This window comes from Balaenoptera musculus, chromosome 4 (assembly GCF_009873245.2).
Source record: "Balaenoptera musculus isolate JJ_BM4_2016_0621 chromosome 4, mBalMus1.pri.v3, whole genome shotgun sequence".
NCBI lineage: Eukaryota > Metazoa > Chordata > Mammalia > Artiodactyla > Balaenopteridae > Balaenoptera > Balaenoptera musculus.
This window is the reverse complement of record NC_045788.1, coordinates 97,734,405-97,758,561: the sequence shown is the minus strand read 5'-3', so window position 1 is coordinate 97,758,561 and position 24,157 is coordinate 97,734,405. Positions and strand designations below refer to the sequence as shown.

Genomic DNA, 24,157 nt, shown 5'->3' with positions numbered 1-24,157 from the left:
ACCGTTATTTAGCTTTTCAAATTCACAGAAAACACCTTTTGCTATCACGATCACCCACGACTCCCGCCCCCACCATCATCAAAAATGTCATACAAAATGGAAAATAATCCATTTCCCCTTTCCTTCTGTATCTTGCTTGTTTGACTGTCTCTGTCCCCTATTCATTTTCTCCCCAGCCCTCTCCCTGTCTGTGGGCTACATCCCTTTGTCTATATCTATTTCCCTTCGTCCTCTCTCTCTGTCTCTCTCTGTGTGTCACTATCTCCCTCCCTCTCTCTCTTTCTCTTTCTCCCTCCCTCTCCCGTTTCCACTGCTTCCTCCACTCCTGCACCCCCCTCTCTCCCTCCCTCCCCGTCTCTCCTCCCTCCTTCGGGCTCCTTGCTCTGCCCTCCCCGCCCCTCCCCAGGGCAGAGCGTCCAGCTCCTCCCGGGGCTGCCGCCCGCCGCTCCTTCTCTGCCCACCTACTATGGGGCGCAGCTCCTCCCACCTGCCCATAAAAGCCAAGCGCATGTCACCAGCAGCGGAGCAGAGCACTTTCCCGGTCCTCTCCTGTGGGAGCCCCCAGCCTCTCTTCTGGATCTTACACGCTCAAGGTAAGATAACACTTCTGCCGGCATCTGACCTACTAGGGGTTGCTTCGGGGGTAATAAGTTTCCTCTGGTCAACATGCTTACTGTTTGGGTAGAGCTGACTCTTACGGATTCCAGATCAGCTGCTCCTTTAAACCAGCAACTGGTTTGAAAACAAACTTCTGTTTGAACGGTAGAATAAAAGTTCATCTGGGGCAGAAACAGCAGCATAAATATTGCAAAAACCTTTTCTCCTTCTAAATCACTTTTCCCCTTTTGCCGGCTGTTGCGGAGGTTAAAGTGTATCTGTTGAGGTGCTTTCCTGTAAGCACCCCATTTTTTTGTAAATATTTTCATTGTAAATATTTCACATATCAGTGGGGCAAGGAAAACTTTGTCCCATTGTCAAAAATGTACTTTAAAAGAACACAATGAGTTTCCTAAAAATAGCACAGTCAAAGGTCTGCTAACAATTTTGCGATGTTTTCCAAACCCCCAAGACAGCTTCTGTGAGTCCTTTAAAAAAATATCTTTCCAGGTTTAAGTGCTTGGAAAAAATGATGCGAACGGGTGCCCTTTGCACAGAGACGGTAATCAGGTGGCTGGTAGATAGGAAAGAACAAATCCAAATTGACAAGCTGGGGCACAATGTGAGAGCACATAGCTATATTTTCAAGACGTCCTAAAATGAGAATTGTGTTGGAATAAGAAAGTGTATAAAAGAACTTCATGAATTTCTAAACACACACCTGAACATAAAGCGTTTCAATGTGTTTCACAGTCAGAGAAGAATACAGGCCAGATTATCCAATACTTCTGTTTACACCAGAGGGTTGTAAAGAATGATTAGCTAAGACGCCTTTGGAAGTTTGATCCCTGCTTGTCACCCTCTTTTCCCTCATCTAGTAAAAATTGACCTGATTGGCACCCGATTCTTGCAGAGATATCAAGTCTTTAAGCTACTCTCATTTTTAAAGACTTCAGTCTCTACCTTCTGATTTCTGAAGTCTGAGAATGAGTGTTGTGCACCTGTGAAAGGAAAAACATCTTCCGCAGCTACCTCTGGAAAATCAAACACTTGGTCCATGAAGTTTGCCATCAGAATCTGCGGGCTGTGTGGGATGAAACTCTCTCATGTGGGAGAAAAACCCTCTTCAAATATTTCCTCTGGGGAATTGCAAAAGACTGCTTAGAGACAGCAAACCAAAGCTGGCAGTCAGGAAACCAAACCACTATTTCAGCCCTCAAGGTTCTTAAAGTAAGAGAGGAAAAGTTTTACTTTTTTTTTTTGGTTTGCTTATATTGTTTCACTTGAAAGGGGAAAACTCCAAAGATGTAAAAAATTCTTCACTATTAAAGAAAATAGAATCATTAGAAGTCTAACTGAGGGTCTTCCAAACCTTTCCTCCTTATTGTTTGCATATCAAAAGAAATAATAAAGGTATTTTAAATGCCTATTTGGCACAGAGAGGATTCAATGCTATTATTCAAATGAAAGAATTATATGTAAAACTTTCTGTCATGTGAAATTTTGCTTCATTGGAAAAAAATTATTGCTAGGAGTGTGGTTTCCGTTAAGAAAATGATATAAAATTACTATTGGCCATGATAATATGTGACCTGAGCATATTAAAATACCTTTTATCTTGAGCCACAGTGCAGACTGCTTGCTTCATATTTGCAGTAAGTGGGTAATCAACCATGACAAGAGCACAGGTATGGGACCAGGCCAAACCAAGTGTGTGGTATGTCCAAGCTAATTCCTCTTTTATGTTAGTGCCGGACTCACACCCATCATCACAAGGGTGAAAATACACTGCTTCATTCACCAGATCCCCTTGAGGAAAGTTATCTTTTCTGGGAGGAAAAACAAAGTGCTGCTAGTGTAAAAGAGCTCCCTGTTATTCCTAAATTTGGGGATGAAAAGTGTTCTCCCACGGTTTGCTTCTGCTTTTCCTGGCAGTTAATCCACTCTACCGGCTATGAACCATTTAACCATAACTGCCTCCCATATGTGCCATCACGTTCAACACCCTAAATAACTGGGTGAGATCATCCTAGCCTGCTTATGATCTAACTTTCCCAGGGGTCTTTACCAGACACTCAAAGTGATGCTTTCTCCACACTTTCCTTCTTAAGTTTATAGAAAAATCAGTGGTGGGGTTTCATGGAGTTACCCCAATGTCTCTCCCTTTGCACAGGATGTGGAGGCATGAGTCTCATCTATGCCATTATATAGCTGCCCCCGGATTGGGTTCATGGCCATACCTACCCAGTACCATTCCAGCAGGCTTTGAATGACTCTTTTAATGTTTCTCATAAAAAAAAAAAGATAAGCAGCTGCCTGTTTCACTAGAGACACAGGGAGAGCGCTCTGTTGATTTTGAGGGCCTGCTACACTTAGGGAGACACACATTTTAGATCTTCTGCTATTCCCAAAATTATAAAACAATATTCTTTCAATGATCAGAAAGTATATCCCACCTTAATTCCATTTGTGAAACAAAAATCAAGGAAGGGAGGATGGGGACGAGCAGAGAATTGAGAGAGAAGCTGGGCAGAATCACTCCTAGGAAGTACCCCAGAAGAGAAAGATCAGAATCTCTGTTACAAATGCAGCTGCTTTTTGCTCTTATTTATTCGGAATATGGGGAGACACTGAAGAGCAAAAATCCATATCTGCTCTTGTTTTTTTTCTTAAATCAGTGAGAGTATTTCCAGTAATAAGTTAAGATCCATCTCTACTATGCCCTTCTCTAACAGAAGAGAACAGCTCAGTTCTAAAGACCAAAATGTTTCAGGTCTGCCCCACATTAAAACCCATAGAACTTTGCCAGTTATAATTTTAAAAGCTACATTATGAATATAAAAACCTCAGAACATATTTTTAACTAATGGGTGGTTCACATCAACAAATCCACCCCTAACTCTCCCAAAGGGTCCAATGTTCAGTAACTACTCACAAGCTAGAAGTTACAGGCAGCAGTTTACTCCTTCCTATCCATGGTCTTCCACTTTGATATGGCAACTTGCAGCGCTATTGAGATGCAGCCTATTTCCCAACCTCTGGTCCTCCAAGTAACCCTCTGAAAATCAGGTCTTTCTTCAGGTCTTGGCTTTCTTCTCTTCCACCAGGCCCCCATAAACGTACATATGCGTAATTCAATGAAGGTATAGATCTTCAGACTAGAGTGCACTCTTCTGAGAGTTTCATTGTTCTAGCTGTTGAGTGAAAAGAAAAAAAAAAGAAGAGACAGAGAGAGAGAGGGGAAGTTAAGAGAAGAATGAACGCCCTATGGAATTTAGAGAATCTTTCACTTTAACATTGTGTAAAAAGAACCCCTTACTACCCAAAGCATCTAGAAATTTAAATTGAAAAAAAAAAAAAGGCCAATTTACAGGTTGTTACAAAATGCTAAGGATATAATGAAAAAGATCTTGCAGTCATTGACATCAGTTTATGCCCCACAGTACTAAATTAGAGCTCTGCTAGACTTCCCCTTTGCAGAGACCCAAGGAGTGAGAACTGGGAAAGAATATTAACCACATTTCAGCACCAAGAGAAGCCACTGATTAGACATTCCACTATCGCTTTGGTAACTACGTTTGCTGTTTAAGGAAGGAGGTTCTTTACAGTCTATCCTCAAGCAAATAGATTTGCAGCAAGAGGGCTAAAGAGAGTCACACACAAGGTCGGAATGTCTATAATCTGGGGGCCCTGTGAACACAAATCCACAAAGCCGTTGAAACTGCATGGAATCAGACTGAAGCGACTGAAACAAAAATGTTCCCAAGAACTGATCATAGAGTAATCAGCTAAAATAATAATGAATTCTAACTTCTCAATGTAACAAAAAGCAAAAGCACCTCAGGACACCCATAGCTGACTACGTAAAATATTAAAACACACTGATGGTCCACTTTCAATCTCCTCTATTAATTTTGGGCTCACTTCTATTGCCCTTCCTGGAAAACAAAAGCCGTCCTCTCCTTCAGCACAGGGTTTGCAGATGTGGTCATGCCCCTCTGTGCTACCTCCTTTTTTTCTTTCAGTGGAAGAAATCTCTTTTGAATTCTTATAGATCAAGTTTCTGGAGTACCACTCATAGTTGTGTCATTTCTCATTATCAAAAGTCTCATACTTCTCTTAAACAGGATGTAAATTTTCACGCCAACAAATAAAAAGGCTTTACGTTTTTCTAAACCATAATTCATATACCTAGAAGAGAGGTAATTTAAACTTGCTACATGCCTCCAAACTGAAATGAAGTTTCTAAGCACTTTATTTATCTAGGTCCTATTCTAACTTCTTGGGGTTTAAAATTTTATTTAGGGAATCACACAGTATAAATGCCGGAAGGATCCTCAGAGCTAATTTTAACTAAAGTTAATTTTACAGATGAGAAATGTCGGAGAGGCTGACGTCTTGCCTAAGATCACCCAGGTGTGTGTAGGAGAAGAAGGGCTGGAGTTCATATAGCCAAACTCTCTGATCAGCGCTCTATCTCGAATAACTATAATGTGTCTTCCCCACATAGTGTGTATCTAAGATGTTTCTAACTATGCCGAGAATTCTGTTGGAACATAAAATATAGGGTTCTCAGAATCCATAACCTGGTAGAGGTTTGGAGCTGCAACTATACCTCTACTACAGAATGTTTGGAAGCATCGATACAATCCCTTATGAAGAATGAAATCACTGTCACCATCACAGGGACCTTGTGTGTTTTTCTTCATTCCAGGGTCTGATACATAATAGCTGCTTGGTAAATCTGTGTTGAGTGGGTGAATGAATGAAAAAAAAAACAAAAACAAAAAGCCTAAGTATAAAATATCCATATTTCTTAACTCCTTCCATAAAAATCTTTATGAGTCTATAGGGACTTATAGAGACTCAAATCTCAAGTATATCAAATTTAAGATTCCCTTGTGCTTTAGGAAATGTAGGAGAGTTCATTTAGCCTTATCAATGGCTAAGCCATTTCCCTGCCGGCAGTGCTTTCACTAGTCCTTGCATTTGCCTGAGTTCTAGAAATAGGACTATTTTTTGCAGCAGGCTTAAGATCGAGTTCCAATTTCTACGTGGCAGAACAAATGTATTATTTTTATGTGATGATTTACAGCATAACCTTCCTCCTCTCCTACCACATTGACAGTGTGTTGCCAATATAACCACCTAGCATCTCCCCAGGTCTTTAATGAGAGAAAGGGCAAGATATTCATAATGGACCATCAGAGGAAACTTTGAGGGACATACTGGTTGAGGGGTGTAGGCATGAGAAGTGTTATGACACAGAGGAGGGGTCATCAAGGGGCCAAGAGTATAGAGAGAGGATAGTGCAGCTAAGAGGGTCCATTCCTCTGAAACAGAAGAGGGAGAAACTCTGGAGAGTTTTGAGGTGTTAGAAAAGAGATTTTTAATACGATCATCTGAGCTAAGACCTACTCAAATGTTTGGGAGGTGAAATCCTATTTGGGTCAGGCTTCTTTCAGTGTAACACCATTCAAGGACTGCCTCACATGGGTGAAAGCTTTATATGCTTTACATCTATTAAAACTCTTCTTAACCCTTAACTGGACTTCCAGTTAAGAAAGAAAAGAGACCTCATTGTAGACCTGACTCTGACCCAGAGTACTAACTCCATGGATGTCATGTCATCAAAATGTTCTCTGCTAAGATAGCAATACAATTTTTAGTAATACATAAAGTTACCCCAATGTGGAAAATGATAAAGGTAGAAAAGAATATTCTTGTATCTTTTCTAGAAAGAATTTACCCTGTGGATAGATGTTACCCCAGATGCTTGTTCACTTTCCTGTAAAGCATGCCTGACAATTGTGTATCTTTGAAACAGTCATTGTGTTTCTGAAATTGATTTATTGTGTGTTAAAATTTACATGGTCTATGACTAAGCATCATTGTGAAAACATACTTTTAAGTAAGTCTTTCTTGAAGACTGTCTTTCTTAAGCTCTCTTGATGTGTTTACATCTCAGGATATTTAGCCGTTGGCATCATTTGATGTGCTGAGATTAAAGACAACTAGTCACTTCATGTACTACTTTTCCAACTCTAGGCCTGGGTGTGGGTGTCAGCTGTTTGCTTCTCCAGGAAATAAAATGTCTCAGCCTGTTGGGGAGCTTCTCCAGTCCTCTCTGTTAGCTAGATAAAACAGCTGTTTTGCTGAAATTCTGGGCCATCGTTAAGGTTTCATGTATTAGGGCAACTATGGCTTGTTTATGCAGATATTCCACTACCCAGCAGCGGGTGGCTAAGCCACAGCTGCCCTCAGTTCAACAGGAGGACAGCAGACCTTCAGAGGTGGTTGAAGGGCATTGTCCAGGACAGCTGGGAGATGTTTTGTCAGCTCTCACCCCATTTAGTATGTTCCTCTATCATGTCACGTGCACGCTAAAGATAAATCTAAATTTGGTTCGTAAATTCAAAGTGATGGCTGCACGTGATTATATTTCTTTAAAGATCTGTACTTAACAATCGTCCTGTCTTAGAGTCCAAAGGTCATGGTGTTCATCAGTGCTATAAATCCAAACAAGTGGCCTCTTGTTAAAGGGCAGACACAAGATAATGCCAAGGACTACATGAAGGGAGACGCTAGTTGGAGCTAAGAATTTGTGGCTGAGGTGGCCAAGACTGTTGAGGTTGGAACAATGAGGGAAGAAAAGGGATCTGCAGTAAAAATATGCTATTGGATTCACGATCCCTAGTCTCACATCTTGTCTAGTTCCCCATCTAGCTCCCAGTTGATTCCAGTCCCCTGCTGTTCAAATGAGTGGGGAGGGAGGTTGTGACCAGTAGAGGGAGCCAGGGGGTCGAGTGTCTCAGAATAGAAAACTGACTCGTTCCCAGAGGGAGCCTTTAGATTTGCATTTTTCTGATAAAAGGCAGAACAAGGTGTCCTTTTCAACCAGTGGCTAAAATGTACCACAGGGGTTTATCACATTGTTGGTTTTCTTTAAAAACAAAAATCCCAATTTAAGCCTCTACAGGTGAATCACCTGCATTTCAGCAATGCCAGAAATGTCCAGGCTTGTAGAACTTTAGTTGAAAGAAAACCAAGGCAATCTTAGAAAACCTTCCTTCCAAGGCCACCACCAGCCAAGACTAAATGCTCAATTCAGTAATAAATAAACCACAGCAGCTGGGAGTCAGTGAGAGACAAGTGCAGAGAGAGCAGAGAGCCGAGAAGATCTCATGGGTTCCAAAGGGAAGCCCCAGTGTCCTGCCAGGACCAGCCCCTGGTCATCAGGACAGGGGAAGGGAAATGCGAGAAAGATGGAGGCGGAAATGGGCCAAACAGGCTTCTCCAATCGAGATGGCCCAGAACCTGCACTCCAGGATCCTGGTCTCTCCAGAAGCAGCCAGAGCGTTGCCTAGACCGAAGTGAATACCCTTAGGTTGAACATTTCCATTGCGCAGCGGTGTGGCGATGGCTTGTTGAGACTTGAGACAATTGCGTAATTCAGAACACTCTGGAGGATAGAGATCAATTAGGACCATTAGAAAAAAACCTTGGCACACCAGGGAAGGGCTGCTTGCTTTGTAAAAATTATGACATTCACAGGAAAACAGAGCAGTCCTCTCTCTAAGACTATTACTGATCTCAATAGAAATGAAGCTGTGAAGTTCGTATGCATGTGGCCTGAGAAGCCCCTGTTTCAGAAAATCTTCAGTGTTTTAATTCCCAGAACACCTTGACTCATTCTAGGGCCTTGATCATCTGTGTGCCTTAATTTATTTATCTTAAACAGAAGAACAATTCTCAAATAACCACTCTCTTTACCATTTAGAGACACTAGAGGTCTTGCCAATTATTTTACAGAATGGTGCTGCTTAAGCATACATACATAGTAAATGGATTGTACTCACGATACCTGGAGATGGCTCTTGGTATTTATTTAGAACCAAGTCGAAAGGGAATACAATTCCAAATAAGCACATAACTTGCCAAGATGTACCAAGGGCATTTTTATTTCTTAGAGTACCAAGAACAATTCTGCATGTCTCAAGGGGCCAGATAAGGTCAAGGGTAAGTAGAAAAAGGAAAAGAAACAATAATTAAACTATGAGTTAAAAAGTCTCAAGAGGCCTATATGTTCACATATCCGTATTTGACACCAGTCAACAGATAATTCCTCATACAGAAAAAAAGGTTTTGTGATTTAAAAATTCTATTTTAACTGGAGAAAGATATTTTTAATAATGACTGTTACATTGTATAAAATCTCTGAATGCCACTTCTTCAACATTCTCCAAAGTGTGTTTCAAAAACAGTAATACCTGGGATATTAAAGCGTTTATGCAGAAAAAGGTTCTATGGTCAAATAAATTTTAGAAATACTCAATGAAACAATATGACCAATTTTATTCACTGCAAGATTTCACAAAGAGCTTAATATGCTCTGTATATTTTCATTCTTCAAAAAAGTTACAGTAAATAGTGTGCCCTCAACTTGTTTGAGGACAAATCTTCCCAACTTGAGAGCGTCTTCCTGGTATTCTATGGTACAGCTTGGGAACAGCTTGGGAATCACTGTCCTACTTCATTATTTCAAGATCTACTGGGACATGGTATTTTCAGTGTTGCTAGTTAATATGTAATACACATGGAGTGTCAGTATATATTATGTGCTATGTCAAACCATAAAATAAGAAACAATCCCAGTGTGATTTCCAACCCCAACTGAAAAGGGAACAAAAGAAACAGATGACTATGTCTTGGTTCCATGGCTCAGTTCTTTATAATAATAACCGCAGAAATGTCAGAATAATTTGTTCGTTACATACAATAGGTGAGAGAGAAAAAGGGGGGTGGGGAGTGATAGGAAGAAAGAAAAATAAAGGAAGGAAGGAAGGGAGGGAGGAAAGGAGGGATGGAGAATATTGGATAGATTGAAATGATCTCTTCCTTCCCTCATCTTTCCCCATGTCTGGATATTGTTACAAATAGAGAAATGGCCAAGAATGAGCAATAAGTCAGTAAACAAGAAGCCCAGATAATTTCATGAATTAGCTCAACAATCTCTGAGCTGATAATTCTGTTTCATCATAACCACCACTAATTAACCAAGATTATTAACCAAACATCTTTCTTGAGCATTTACTTTTTCACCATCAATAGGGAGCTAATTCCTGGAATAGGAACACACTGATATTCTAGTATATCTTGCTACATCGGAGATTATTGGTTTACCTATGACACTCAGACCTCCTGCCCCCATCAAATTGACTATTTCTCTTAGGGCCCTACTCTGGGACTTCTCTTTTCCCTTTACAAAGATAATGCCTGGAGGCCAGTATCCCAAAGGCAGTGTGGTATAGCACCCTCTGCTTTAAGAAAATAAGTAGCCCACAGTCATCCAAGGGAGAAACTCAAACTCATCATTACTAGTTGTAGTAATAGATACTATCTAGTAATGTACTGCTCTCATTATCTCTGTTCCTTACATCAACCCTACAAGGGTGGAATTACATTCCCAATTTAAAGATGAGAAAAATGGAGCCTCTATTTGGTCAAGCAACTTGCCCAGGGTCACACAGCTGGAAGTGGCAGAGCCAGGACTTCCATCCAGGTCATGCTCCAAAGCTCATAGTTTTACTGCTTCTTCATGGTGCCTCTCATGAGGTCTTGTCATATCATAAAAGGAAGAAAAAATATTGACTCCCTCTGTCACTACCTCTGACTCATAAAGAAAGTGAGAGAATTCCAGTGGCTCTGTTCCTAGACACTGCCAACTGGCTCTGCTTTTTGTTTAATACTGTGATTTTAATTTCTTTTTTTTTTGTATTTTTTCCTAAAAGCATGCTGCCATTTCAGAGCCAAAGAAGTAAGGGCTGTGTGACTAGAAAAATAAACAAAAAAAGCTATCAATTCTCCCTAGGGTGATTTATAAGGGCTAAGGTTTCTCCATAAATTCTCCCCAACTGATCCCAAGTTACCTGGCATGAGTCTGGGGAAAAGAGTGACAAGCTAGCATGTCATTCCTCAGGCAGGAGAAATTCCCATGATTATATGAGAAACAGACTAGAACAAAGGCACTATGGCGTGCTAAACAAACTTGAATCCAGCTCCCCATATCATTCTCTTTGGCGTTACTCTTACTATATTCCATACCCAGGTGATGAGAGTGAAGACAACTTAACTGAGGTCCCAAGCCACGTGAGTCACCTAGACAAAAGTCTGTGCTGTCTACACCGGCTGCTTAACCTGTCTGAGCTTGTACAGGTGTCCCCCACTTTCTGAAAGTTCACTTTATTCCACTTCACTCCTACGAAAGACCTACATTAGTTCCTGTTTTCGCTAATGAAACCCAAGGAGGATTTTCACTTTTATGGAAAAAAGCGAAAAGCAAAAATAGCATCCAGGATCCCTTTTGCAGCACCGCCAAGCTCCTTCCTCAGGAACTAAACTCAGCATCAAGCCACCATGGCTTTGAACTGTATCTGGGAGCACCTGTGCTTCATCTGTATTTATATTTTGCATCCATTAACAAGATGTGTCCCAAGGTACTTGCTTCTTCGCTTTACGCCATTTTGCCTTACGAAAGGTTTTATAGGAATGCTCTGATTTCGGAGAACAGGGGAAGCTTGTATATAGAAAATAATATACTTCGAGCCCCTCCTTTGTGCTGTGCCAAAGACAAAAGAGGAAACAAGGCCTAGCTCTTTCCACGTGGTCACATTCTGATGTACTTCTTTGCTTTTGTACTTGATCTTCCCTCTCTGCCTGGAGCATTCCCCATTTGATCTACTGAATTTATTTGTACTCCTTCTCCAAGATTCAGATCAGGAAGCTCCCCCTCTGAAAAGACCTGCCTATACCGGGCCTGTCTTGTCTGCACGTGAACCTCCCCAGTCATCCTAGTACTCTGTGCACAGCCGTGTCATGGCCATGTCCACGCTGTAATGGCATTGGCTAATTTTTTGTATGAGACAGTGAGCTCCTTGCAGGATTCATGTCTTGTTTATCTCGGCGCCTTCAATGCTTAGCACACGATAGGAACTTAATAAATGTTAAAAGGAAAAAAGAAAAAAAGGGATGTGGGAACAAAATGCAGTGATGGTAAATGAGAAGGCTCTAAATATGCTTTTCTCTATCCCCATAAATTTTTCCAAGAGATACATTCTCTTTCACACTGCTGTGCACGCACGCACACATGGTGTTACTAGGCTCAACTCCGTAGCTAACCGTGAAGCACAGGATGAACTCCCATTGGTAGGCTAATATTAACTATGAGCCACCTGTGTACCAAATTACATGAGGAAACATTATTTCCTGGGTGGTGCCACTGTCCCAGGACTGTCAGTACCCTACTCAAAAGCATCCAGCGGCATTAGGAAGCAGAACGAACACCTTAGCTTGCCAGCCAGCCCCTCTGTCTCTCTCACCCCAATCCAGCTTTCCATCTGCATCCCTCCCCAGCCTACACCAGGAATTTGACCTAAGCCAGATGGACTATTCTTCCCCTAAATATTCTTTTCTCGTTTCTCTACTGAATATCCCCTACTGTCCTTTACGCTTGTCAAAATAACCATAAATTCAAGGTCCTATTAAAGTCCTCCTAAGCATTGCCACCTGCATTGATCTTCCCCTATTCTCAACTGACAAGCAGTTATTATAAATGTCACCTATGGGTTGCCTATACCCTGTATTGAAGAAATCGGGGCTGTCTACTAGAACTTTCTGCAATAATGGAAATGTGTTATATCTAAGGTAGCCGCCAGCCATATATGGCAACCAAGCACTTGACATGTGGCTAGTGCAACTGAGGTACTGACTTTTTATTTTATGTTTTTGTAACCTCTTTAAATTTAAAATTAAATAGCCACATGTGGCTAGTGGCTACTGTACTGGAAAACACAGCATATTTAACTTTTCATGTGCTATGTCTTGTATCCTCAATGAGCATATAAACTATTGAAAAAAATTGAATAAGGTGCTTTTTTTGTATCCCCAGGGAATGCCATGACCACAGTAGTATTCATTAAATGTTCTGTTCAATGCATTACTGGCTACTGGGTCTATCTCTAATAGCTATAGTTTCTTAAAGAAGTCCTCTCCCCTACATATATAATTTTAATAAAGTAGCACGGATTGTATTTGCTTTTTTTTAATGGTTTAAACTCACTTAGAATGGCACTATATCACTACCTGGATCCTTTAGCGCTCTATAAACGAAATGAGATGAAGAATGATTTGAACTGAGTCTCTAAAGAGAAAGTTCAATTATTCATTACTATCTCATTTTTTTCCCCTTTGGGGGGAAACATGTTTTAAATGTTTTCTAAACATGTTTCAGACCTGCTGAGACATAGAATTGCTTCAATTTTCAATATGACCTTTTCTACAGAAAAAGACTGTCCCTGGGGACCTGAAACAAGTTCAGCCACCAGATTTTTTTGCTTTTCTCTCCCCCTGAAGCCCCATCACTTTCTGAAGGAAGGTGGTTTTCCATCATAGATTTTCCCAGAGTATTCTTGTCTCTATGTCTAGTGAACAACCTGAGCCTCTTTGAAGAAGGCTAAACCTCTACCAGCAGGTCAGTGGAGGTCACAGGTCTTTGGAATTTGAATGATGTGCCCCTGGCACTTGCTGACTTACCAACGGCGCTTCAGGAATCATCAGGCCAACAGACCAACCACCCAATAAAATCCCATGCCTGGCAAAGCCAAGAGCAAAGTGATCAAACAGTCTGGCTGAGATTAGATTCTGACTTATTAATAAGCTTTCAGAAGATAAACCAAAATGTGTCTCTAACAGCAACAGTTTACAGGAGATGTTTAATGATTTTGGAGGTCAGCCACACCACATGCCTTCCTTCTGACTCAGTGAAGAGCAGGACAAGGGCAGAAGAGACGCACGAAGCCAGGGCAATCCGCTGTATCTTTTCCATTCACAGCTAAGTTTATTTGGACTGACTGGAAAAACCTTCAATGAAAACTTCTTTTTCTTTAACATCTTTATTGGAGTATAATTGCTTTACACTGGTGTGTTAGTTTCTGCTGTATAACAAACTGAATCAGCTATGCATATACATACATCCCCATATCTCCTCCCTCTTGCGTCTCCCTCCCACTCTCCATATCCCACCCCTCTAGGTGGACACAAAGCACTGAGCTGATCTCCCTGTGCTACGCGGCTGCTTCCCACTAGCTAGCTGTTTTACATTTGGTAGTGTATATATGTCCATGCCACTCTCTCACTTTGTCCCAGCTTAGCCTTTTCCCTCCCGGTATCCTCAAGTCCATTCTCTACATCTGTGTCTTTATTCCTGTCCTGCCCCTGAGTTCTTCAGATCCATTTTTTCTTTCTTTTTTTAGATTCCATATATATGTGTTAGCATACGGTATTTGTTTTTCTCTTTCTGACTTACTTCACTCTGTATGACAGACTCTAGGTCCATTCACCTCACTACAGATAACTCAATTTTGTTTCTTTTTATGGCTGAGTAATATTCCATTGTATATATGTGCCACAACTTCTTTATCCATTCATCTGTCCATGGACACTTAGGTTGCTTCCATGTCCTGGCTATTGTAAATAGAGCTGCAATGAACATTGTGGTACATGACTCTTTTTTTTTTTTTTTTTTTTTAAAGTAATTTACTTTTTTTAATTTATTTATTTTTTTTTTTATAGCTACTTTTATTTTTATTTATTTTTGGCTATGCTGGGTCTTCGGTTCGTGCGAGGGCTTTCTCTAGTTGCGGCAAGTGGGGGCCACTCTTCATCGCGGTGCGGGGACCGCTCTTCATCGCAGTGCACGGGCCTTTCACTATCGCGGCCCCTCCCATTGCGGGGCACAGGCTCCAGACGCGCAGGCTCAGTAGTTGTGGCTCACGGGCCCAGCCGCTCCGTGGCATGTGGGATCTTCCCAGACCAGGGCTCGAACCCGTGTCCCCTGCATTAGCAGGCAGATTCTCAACCACTGCGCCACCAGGGAAGCCCCATGACTCTTTTTGAATTATGGTTTTCTCAGGGTATATGCCCAGTAGTGGGGTTGCTGGGTCGTATGGTAGTTCTATTTGTAGTTTTAAAGGAACCTCCATACTGTTCTCCATAGTGGCTGTATCAATTTACATTCCCACCGACAGTGCAAGAGGGTTCCCTTTTCTCTACACCCTCTCCAGCATTTATTGTTTGTAGATTTTTTGATGATGACCAATCTGACCGATGTGAGATGATATCTCAGTATAGTTTTGATTTGCATTTCTCTAATGATTAATGATGTTGAGCATTCTTTCATGTCTTTGTTGGCAATCTCTATATCTTCTTTGGAGAAATGTCTATTTAGGTCTTCTGCCCATTTTTGGATTGGGTTGTTTGTTTTTTTGTTATTGAGCTGCATGAGCTGCTTGTATATTTTGGAGATTAATCCTTAGTCAGTTGCTTCATTTGCAAATATTTTCTCCCATTCTGAGGGTGGTCTTTTCGTCTTATTTATGGTTTCCTTTGCTGTGCAAAAGATTTTAAGTTTCATTAGGTCCCATTTGTTTATTTTTGTTTTAATTTCCAGTTCTCTAGGAGGTGGGTCAAAAAGGATCTTGCTGTGATTTATGTCATAGAGTGTTCTTCCTATGTTCTCCTCTAAGAGTTTAATAGTGTCTGGACTTATATTTAGGTCTTTAATCCATTTTGAGTTTATTTTTGTGTATGGTGTTAGGGAGTGTTCTAATTTCATTCCTTTACATGTAGCTGTCCAGTTTTCCCAGCATCACTTATTGAAGAGACTGTCTTTTCTCCACTGTATGTCCTTGCCTCCTTTACCAAAGATAAGGTGACCATATGTTAGTGGGTTTATCTCTGGGCTTTCTATCCTGTTCCATATTGATCTATATTTCTGTTTTTGTGCCAGCACCATACTTTCTTGATTACTGTAGCTTTGTAGTATAGTCTGAAGTCCAGGAGACTGATTCCTCCAGCTCCGTTTTTCTTTCTCAAGATTGCTTTGGCTATTCGGGGTCTTTTGTATTTCCATACAAATTGTGAAAATTTTTGTTCTAGTTCTGTGAAAAATGCCATTGGTAGTTTGATAGGGATTGCATTGAATCTGTAGATTGCTTTGCGTAGTAGAGTCATTTTCACAATGTTGATTCTTCCAATCCAAGAACATGGTATATCTCTCCATCTGTTTGTATCATCTTTAATTTCTTTCATCAGTGTCTTATAGTTTTCTGCATACAGGTCTTTTCTCTCCTTAGGTAGGTTTATTCCTAAGTATTTTATTCTTTTTGTTGCAATGGTAAATGGAAGTGTTTCCTTAATTTCTCTTTCAGATATTTCATCATTAGTGTATAGGAATGCAAGAGACTTCTATGCAATAATTTTTATGTTGCTACTTTACCAGATTCATTGATTAGCTCTAGTAGTTTTCTAGTAGCATCTTTAGGGTTCTCTATGTATTGTATCATGTCCTCTGCAAACAGTGACAGCTTTACTTCTTCTTTTCTGATTTGGATTCCTTTTATTTCTTCTTCTTCTCTGATTGCTGTGGCTAACACTTCCAAAACTATGTTGAATAATAGTGGTGAGAGTCAGCAACCTTTTCTTGTTCCTGATCTTAATGGAAATGGTTTCAGTTTTTCACCATTGAGAACGATGTTGGCTGTGGGTTTGTCATATATGGCCATTATTATGTGGAGGTAAGTTCCCTCTGTGCCTACTTTCTGGAGGGTTTTTATCATAAATGGGTGTTGAATTTTGTCAAAAGCTTTCTCTGCATCTATTGAGATGATCATATGGTTTTTCTCCTTCAATTTGTTAATATGGTTCATCACATTGATTGATTTGCATATATTGAAGAATCCTTGCATTCCTGGGATAATCCCCACTTGATCATGGTGTATGATCCTTTTAATGTGCTGTTGGATTCTGTTTGCTAGTATTCTGTTGAGCATTTTTGTTTCTATGTTCATCAGTGATATTGGTCTGTAGTTTTCTTTTTTGGGGGCATCTTTGCTTTTGGTATCAGGGTGATGGTCGCCTTGTAGAATGAGTATGGGAGTGTTCCTCCCTCTGCTATATATTGGAAGAGTTTGAGAAGGACAGTTGTTAGCTCTTCTCTAAATGTTTGATAGAATTCGCCTGTGAAGCCGTCTGATCCTGGGCTTTTGTTTGTTGGAAGACTTTTAGTCACAGTTTCAACTTCAGTGCTTGTGATTGGTCTATTTATATTTTCTCTTTCTTCCTGGTTCAGGCTTAGAAGGTTGTGCTTTTCTAAGAACGTGTACATTTCTTCCAGGTTGTCTATTTTATTGGCATAGAGTTGCTTGTAGTAATCTCTCATGAACCTTTGTATTTCTGCAGTGTTAGTTGTTACTTCCCCTTTTTCATTTTTGTATCTATTGATTTGAGTCTTCTCCCTTTTTCTCTTGATGAGTCTGGCTAATGGTTTATCAATTTTGATAAACTGAAAGAACCACCTTTCGGTTTTATTGATCTTTGCTATTGTTTCCTTCATTACTTTTTCATTTATTTCTGATCTGATGTTTATGATTTCTTTCCTTCTGCTAACTTTGGGGTTTTTCTGTTCTTCTTTCTCTAATTGCTTTAGGTGTAAGGTTAGGTGTTTATTTGAGATGTTTGCTGTTTCTTGAGGTAGGATTGCATTGCTATAAACTTCCTTCTTAGAACTGCTTTTGCTACATCCCATAGGTTTTTGGTCGTTGTGTTTTCATTATCATTTGTTTCTATGTATTATTTGATTTCCTCTTTGATTTCTTCAGTGATCTCTTTGTTATTTAGTAGTGGATTGTTTAGCCTCCATGTGTTTGTATTTTTTACAGATTTTTTTCTGTAATTGATATCTAGTCTCATAGCACTGTGGTCAGAAAAGATACTTGATACGATTTCAATTTTCTTAAATTTACCAAGGCTTGATTTGTGACCCAAGATATGATCTATCCTGGAGAATGTTCCATGAGCACTTGAGAAGAAAGTGTAATCTGCTGTTTTTGGATGGAATGTCCTATAAATATCAATTAAGTCCATCTTGTTTAATGTATCATTTAAAGCTTGTGTTTCCTTATTTATTTTCATTTTGGATGATCTGTCCATTGGTGAAAGTGGGGTGTTAAAGTCCCCTACTATGACTGTGTTGCTCTCGATTTCCCCTTTTATAGCTGTTAGCATTTGCCTTATGTATTGAGGTACTTCTGTGTTGGGTGCATAAATATTTCAATTGTTATATCTTCCTCTTGGATTGATCCCTTGATCATTATGTAGTGTCCTTCTTTGTCTCTTGTAATAGTCTTTATCATAAAGTCTATTTTGTCTGATATGAGAATTGCTACTCCAGCTTTCTTTTGATTTCTATTTGCATGGAATATCTTTTTCCAACCCCTCACTTTCAGTCTGTATGTGTCCCTAGGTCTGAAGTGGGTCTCTTGTAGACAGCATATATATGGGTCTTGTTTTTGTATCCATTCAGCCAGTCTATGTCTTTTGTTTGGAGCATTTAATCCATTTACATTTAAGGTAATTATCTATATGTATGTTCCTATTACCATTTTCTTAATTGTTTTGGGTTTGCTCTTGTAAATCTTTTCCTTCTCTTGTGTTTCCTGCCTAGAGAAGCTCCTTTAGCATTTGTTGTAGAGCCGGTTTGATGGTGCTGAATTCTCTTAGCTTTTGCTTATTTGTAAAGGTTTTAATTTCTCCATCAAATCTGAATGAGATCCTTGCTGGGTAGAGTAATCTTGGTTGTAGGTTTTTCCCTTTCATCACTTTAAATATGTCCTGCCACTCCCTTCTGGCTTGCAGAGTTTCTGCTGAAAGATCACCTGTTAACCTTATGGGGATTCCTTTGTATGTTAATTGTTCCTTTTACCTTGCTGTTTTTAATATTTTTTCCTTGTATTTAATTTTTGATAGTTTGATTAATATGTGTCTTGGAGTGTTTCTCCTTGGATTTATACTGTATGGGACTCTCTGTGCTTCCTGGACTTGATTGACTATTTCCTTACCTATATTAGGGAAGTTTTCAACTATAATCTCTTCAAATATTTTCTCAGTCCCTTTTTTTTTCTCTTCTTCTTCTGGGACCCCTGTAATTCGAATGTTGGTGCATTTAATGTTGTCCCAGAGGTCTCTGAGATTGTCCTAAATTCTTTTCATTCTTTTTTCTTTATCCTGCTCTGCAGTAGTTATTTCCACTATTTTATCTTCCAGGTCACTTATCCATTCTTCTGCCTCAGTTATTCTGCTATTGATTTCTTCTAGAGAATTTTTAATTTCATTTATTGTGCTCTTCATCATTGTTTGTTTGCTCTTTAGTTCTTCTAGGTCCTTGTTAAATGTTTCTTGTATTTTCTCCATTTTATTTCCAAGATTTTGGATCATCTTTACTATCATTACTCTGAATTCTTTTTCAGGTAGACTGCCTATTTCCTCTTCACTTGTTTGGTCTGGTGGGTTTTTACCTTGCTCCTTCCTCTGCTGTGTATTTCTCTGTCTTCTCATTTTGCTTAACTTACTGTGTTTGGGGTCTCCATTTCGCAGGCTGCAGGTTTGCAGTTCCCATTGTTTTTGGTGTCTGCTCCCAGTGGGTAAGGTTGGTTCAGTGGGTTGTGTAGGCTTCCTGGTGGAGGGGACTGGTACCTGTGTTCTGGTGGATGAGGCTGGATCTTGTCTTTCTGGTGGGCAGGACCACGTCCGGTGGTGTGTTTTGGGATGTCTGTGACCCTATTATGATTTTAGGCAGCCTCTCTGCTAATGGGTGAGGTTGTGTTCCTTTCTTGCTAGTTGTTTGGCAAAGGGTGTCCAGCACTGTAGCTTGCTGGTCATTGAGTGGAGCTGGGTCTTAGCATTGAGATGGAGATCTCTGGGAGAGCTTTTGCTATTTGATATTTGTGTGGCCGGGAGGTCTCTGGTGGACCAATGTCCTGAACTCAGCTCTCCCACCTCAGAGGCTCAGGCCTGACACCCAGCCAGAGCACCAAGACCCTCTCAGCCAGATGGCTCAGAAGAAAAGGGAGAAAAAGAAAGAAAGAAAGAAAATAAATAAATAAATTTTAAAATTAAAGTTATTAAAAAGAGAAGAATTATTAAAAATTAAAAAATGAAAAAGTAATAAAAGAAAAGAAAGAGGAAGAAAAAAGAGAGCAGCCAAACCAAAAATAAATCCTCTAATGATAACAAGTGCTAAAAACTATACTAAGAAATAACAAACAAAAAAAAACAAAACACGGACAGTCAGAACCCTAGGACAAATGGCAAAAGTAAAGCTATATAGACAAAATCACACAAAGAAGCATACACATACACACTCACAAAAGAGAAAAAGGAAAAAAAGAAAAAAATGTATATATATGTGTATATATATATATATATATATATATATATATATATATATAAAATAAAAAGGGAAGAGGGCAACCAAATCAATAAACAAATCTACCAGTGATAATAAGCTCTAAATACTAAACTAAGATAAACATAAAACCAGAAACAAATTAGATGAAGAAAGCAAACGCCAAATCTATAGTTGTTCCCAAAGTCTACCGCCTCAATTTTGGGATGATTCATTGTCTATTCAGGTATTCCACAGATGCAGGGTACATCAAGTTGATTGTGGAGATTTAATCTGCAGCTCCTGAGACTGCATGGAGAGATTTCCCTTTCTCTTCTTTGTTCCCACAGCTCCTGGAGTTCAGCTTTGGAATTGGCCCCACCTCTGCATGTAGGTCGCCTGAGGGCCTCTGTTCTTCGCTCAGACAGGACGGGCTTAAAGGAGCAGCTCACTAGGGGGCTCTGGCTCACTCAGGCTGGGGGGAGGAGGGGTATGGAATGCGGGGTGAGCCTGCGGTGGCAGAGGCCAGTGTGACATTGCACCAGCCTGAGGCGCCGTGTGTTCTCCCGGGGAAGTTGTCCCTGGATCATGGGACCCTGGCAGTGGCAGTCTGCACAGATTCCCAGGAGGGGAGGTGTGGATAGTGACCTGTGCTTGCACACAGGCTTCTTGGTGGCTGCAGCAGCAGCCTTAGCGTTTCATGCCCGTCTCTGGGGTCTGCACTGATAGCCACAGGTCACGCCCGTCTCTGGAGGTTGTTTAGGTGGTGCTCTGAATCCGCTGTCTTCGCGCACCCCAAAACCATGGTCTCTTGCCTCTTAGGCAGGTCCAGACTTTTTCCTGGACACACTCCCAGCTAGCCGTGGTGCACTAGCCCCCTTCAGGCTGTGTTCATAGAGCCAACCCTAGTCCTCTCCCTGGGATCCGACCTCCGAAGCCCGAGCCTCAGCTCCCAGCCCCTCCCCGCCCTGGCAGGTGATCAGACAAGCCTCTCAGGCTGGTGAGTGCTGGCCCGCACCAATCCTCTGTGCGGGAATCTCTCCACTTTGCCCTCCGCACCCCTATTGCTGCGCCCTCCTCCATGGCTCCGAAGCTGCCCCCCTCTGCCACCCCCGTCTCTGCCAGTGAAGGGGCTTCCTACTGTGTGGAAACCTTTCCTCCTTCACAGCTCCCTCCCAGAGGTGCAGGTCCCGTCCCTATTCTTTTGTCTCTATTTTTCCTTTTTTCTTTTGCCCTACCCAGGTACGTGGGGAGTTTCTTGCCTTTTGGGAGGTCTGAAGTCTTCTGCCAGCGTTCAGTAGGTGTTCTATATGAGTTGTTCCACATGTAGATGTAGTTTTTTTTTTTTTTTTATGTAGAAGCATATTTTTATAATCTTAGGGGACAGAAGTATTTCTTAGACAAGAAACATGTATTGATAAACCACAAATGAAAGTATTCATAAATGTGAATGTATACAAATAAAAAAGACCCTATAAACAAAGTACAAATAAAACCCAAAAAACCTCACAATACAAAAAATTATTTTGCAATGCAGATAATTGACAAAGGACTTATCCAGACTATATAAAGAATTACAAATCAATACAGAAAAGACAACTTAATTGAAAAGTAAACACAGCAATTTGCCAAAGAGGACATCCAAATGGCCAATAAGCATATGAAAATATGGTCACCCTCACTAGTAAGGAAGGAATTGCTAATTAAATCTATAAAATACCATCTATTTCATAAGCATCAGATTGGCAAAATATCCAGTCTTCAATACCAAATATTAGTAAGGATGTAAAATAATCCTCTATATTCACCCTTATACTCCTTTTACACATTTCCAGTGTAAACTCAGATAGGTATAAACACTTTGGAGATATTAATTGTTAGATATTATCTAGCTTGATAATTAGATAGTAAGATATTGGTCATTGGGAATACATTTTTTTTTTTAATAGATGTAGTTTTGATGTATTTGTGGGGAGGAAGGTGATCTCCATGTCTCACTGCTCCGCCATCTTGAAGGTGCCCCCCCAACCTTTTTTTAAAATAATAAAATAAAAGAATTTACCCTGTGATCATCAGCCAGGTAACGTCAGGAAATAATTATGGCTGTGTATTTTCCTCTGCCTTGTAAAATATTTACAAATTGCAGGATAAGCAAGCCTTAGAGTATGGTAAAGATAGCAATAACATTTCAATTGTAAATTTTTTTATATTTAGCCATAAAAGAATCACCATGTGTTTAAATCACATTTGAATACATATAAATAAAGTTCTCATATGCAGACAGAAGCCAGTGGCTAAAGAAAGAATCCATGACTCCTTTGTAACAGAGCAAGAACTCTGGAGAGGTTTAGTATCTTATTTTTATAAACTAGAATTCATTATCACCACATGAGCAAGAGAGTGTTAGTGAGTATCTTAATTTGGGGCCTTTTAAACATGAAGATAGTGATATGATAATAATAATTAACCTTTGTAGAGAAATTTACAGTTTATGACATATATCCTATATACTTTCCTTTATTTGAATTAGAGATTTTTATCTATATTTTACCCATGAGTCTGTGGAGACTTAGAAAGATTAAGTAAATTTCACATCATTTAGATACTAAGTGTTGGAGCTGGAATATTAGCCTGAAGTCCTCTTCTTTCTACTAACCTAGGCTGAGACTTAACGGTGTCACATCCAGGAATGGTCCTGGCAGCATAAATGAGAAACTGCAGCAAAGGAAAACAAAGTGATCTTTAAGGGTTACTTACCAGATTCAGTGATAGAGAATGTGCTTTTCAAGAAGTTAGAACCGAAACTCCCAACAATGATAGCAGTTAATGTGTATTGAAGGTTTACTCTGTGCCAGTCAGAATGCTGAAAGCTTTTTTTTCTTATGTATTATTGCATTTTATCCTGATCACTTTCCTGTGAGACAGGAAATGATGTGAGAGAGGTGAAATAACTTCCTCAAAGTCACATAGCTAGAAGTAAAGTTAACCAGGATATGTAACCAGTAGATCAGATTCCTGAGCTCTCCTCTTTAACTGCTACATCATTGACATTTTGTGACATCAGTGACATTCACAACACCCTATTACTAATCTGGGGACAAACAGATTTGCAGTGGTAGAAGGACCAGCAACATAAGAAATGCCATTAATAATCAGCGGGGGACTTCCTTGGTGGCACAGTGGTTAAGACTCTATGCTCCCACTGCAGGGGCCCAGGTTCGATCTCTGGTCTGGGAACTAGATCCCACATGCATGCCACAACTAAGGAGCCGGCACAACCAAATAAATAAATAAATATTTTTAAAAATAATAATAATAATAATAATCAGCAGGAATAGTTTTGTAGGTTGTTTTCTGTACAGCTTATGATTTTAAAGAACACCCAATTCACTTTAAACCTGCCTGTAATTTGTAAAGGGTATTTTTAAATCCCCCTTTTAATTAATGCCAAAATGCATGCCATTTACAGGAGAAAAAAACGAAACATCTTAAATCATCGATGAGAAGCCACTGTCATAAATAAAAGCACTAAATTTTGCATAAGAAGTCACGGGTCATGTACTGCCTCTGCCACCTAGCAACACAGACACCCTGGGTGAGACAGTGGGTCTCATCCAGAGTTCGTTTTCTTTGCTCTAAAATAAGTCTACCTCTCAGGATTGTTACGATGTTCAATAAGATAACATATGAGAAGTGTTTGGCACTCATTAGGCACTGAGTAAAAGTTATTTGATAATAATGACTACGAATTATTGAGGGCTTACTTAAATATTGCTTTCTACATAATGCAAATAAGGGTACTAAGGATCTCTTTGCCTTGTAATTCATTTGATGAACTCTGGACTCCTACTCCAGGGTGCTTCTTTGAGCTCATCATGGTGGCAGCATGGGCTGTTTATAGGCTCATCTGTAATTCTGGTCTTCTGAGGTTTTTTTGGTTTTGGAAGGTAAGAGGGTTGTTTTTGTTTTGCTATTGTTGTTATTTGTTTGTTTGCAATAAATGGCACTACATCAGTGTCCCCACCAGTTCCCCAATGGAGGTTTCCGTGATTGCATAATCCCGTTCCAGTTCAAGGCCACCTCCCTCCCTTCACCATGGCAATGTATATCACATATAGGCAGTTGTGGTATCATCAGAAAAAAGATGGCCATCCTGGGTGCCTCATCTAAGGTCTTAGCTCATCCCATGGGCTTCTGGAGCTTTATGCTGCTATGCCCTGTACACTCCCATTGAGGCTGCTGGCATCCCAAATGCATTTTGATCCCTTCACTTTGATGCAG

At 40.1% G+C, this 24,157-nt stretch overlaps 1 protein-coding gene across 4 annotated transcripts in view; it reads left to right on the top strand.

Annotated features, from left to right (window-relative positions):
• The first annotated feature begins 351 nt into the window (after window positions 1-351).
• The window catches only part of COL8A1 (collagen type VIII alpha 1 chain), a 156,053-nt gene continuing 132,247 nt past the window's right edge, over window positions 352-24,157 (top strand). For 2 of the 4 annotated variants that reach the window (XM_036850811.1, XM_036850809.1), the window contains exon 1: window positions 409-593. The gene's annotated coding sequence lies outside the window, so the exon portion shown is untranslated. Of the gene's footprint in view, window positions 594-24,157 lie in introns of all 4 variants that reach the window. The other 2 variants (XM_036850813.1, XM_036850812.1) reach the window with 2 other exon arrangements.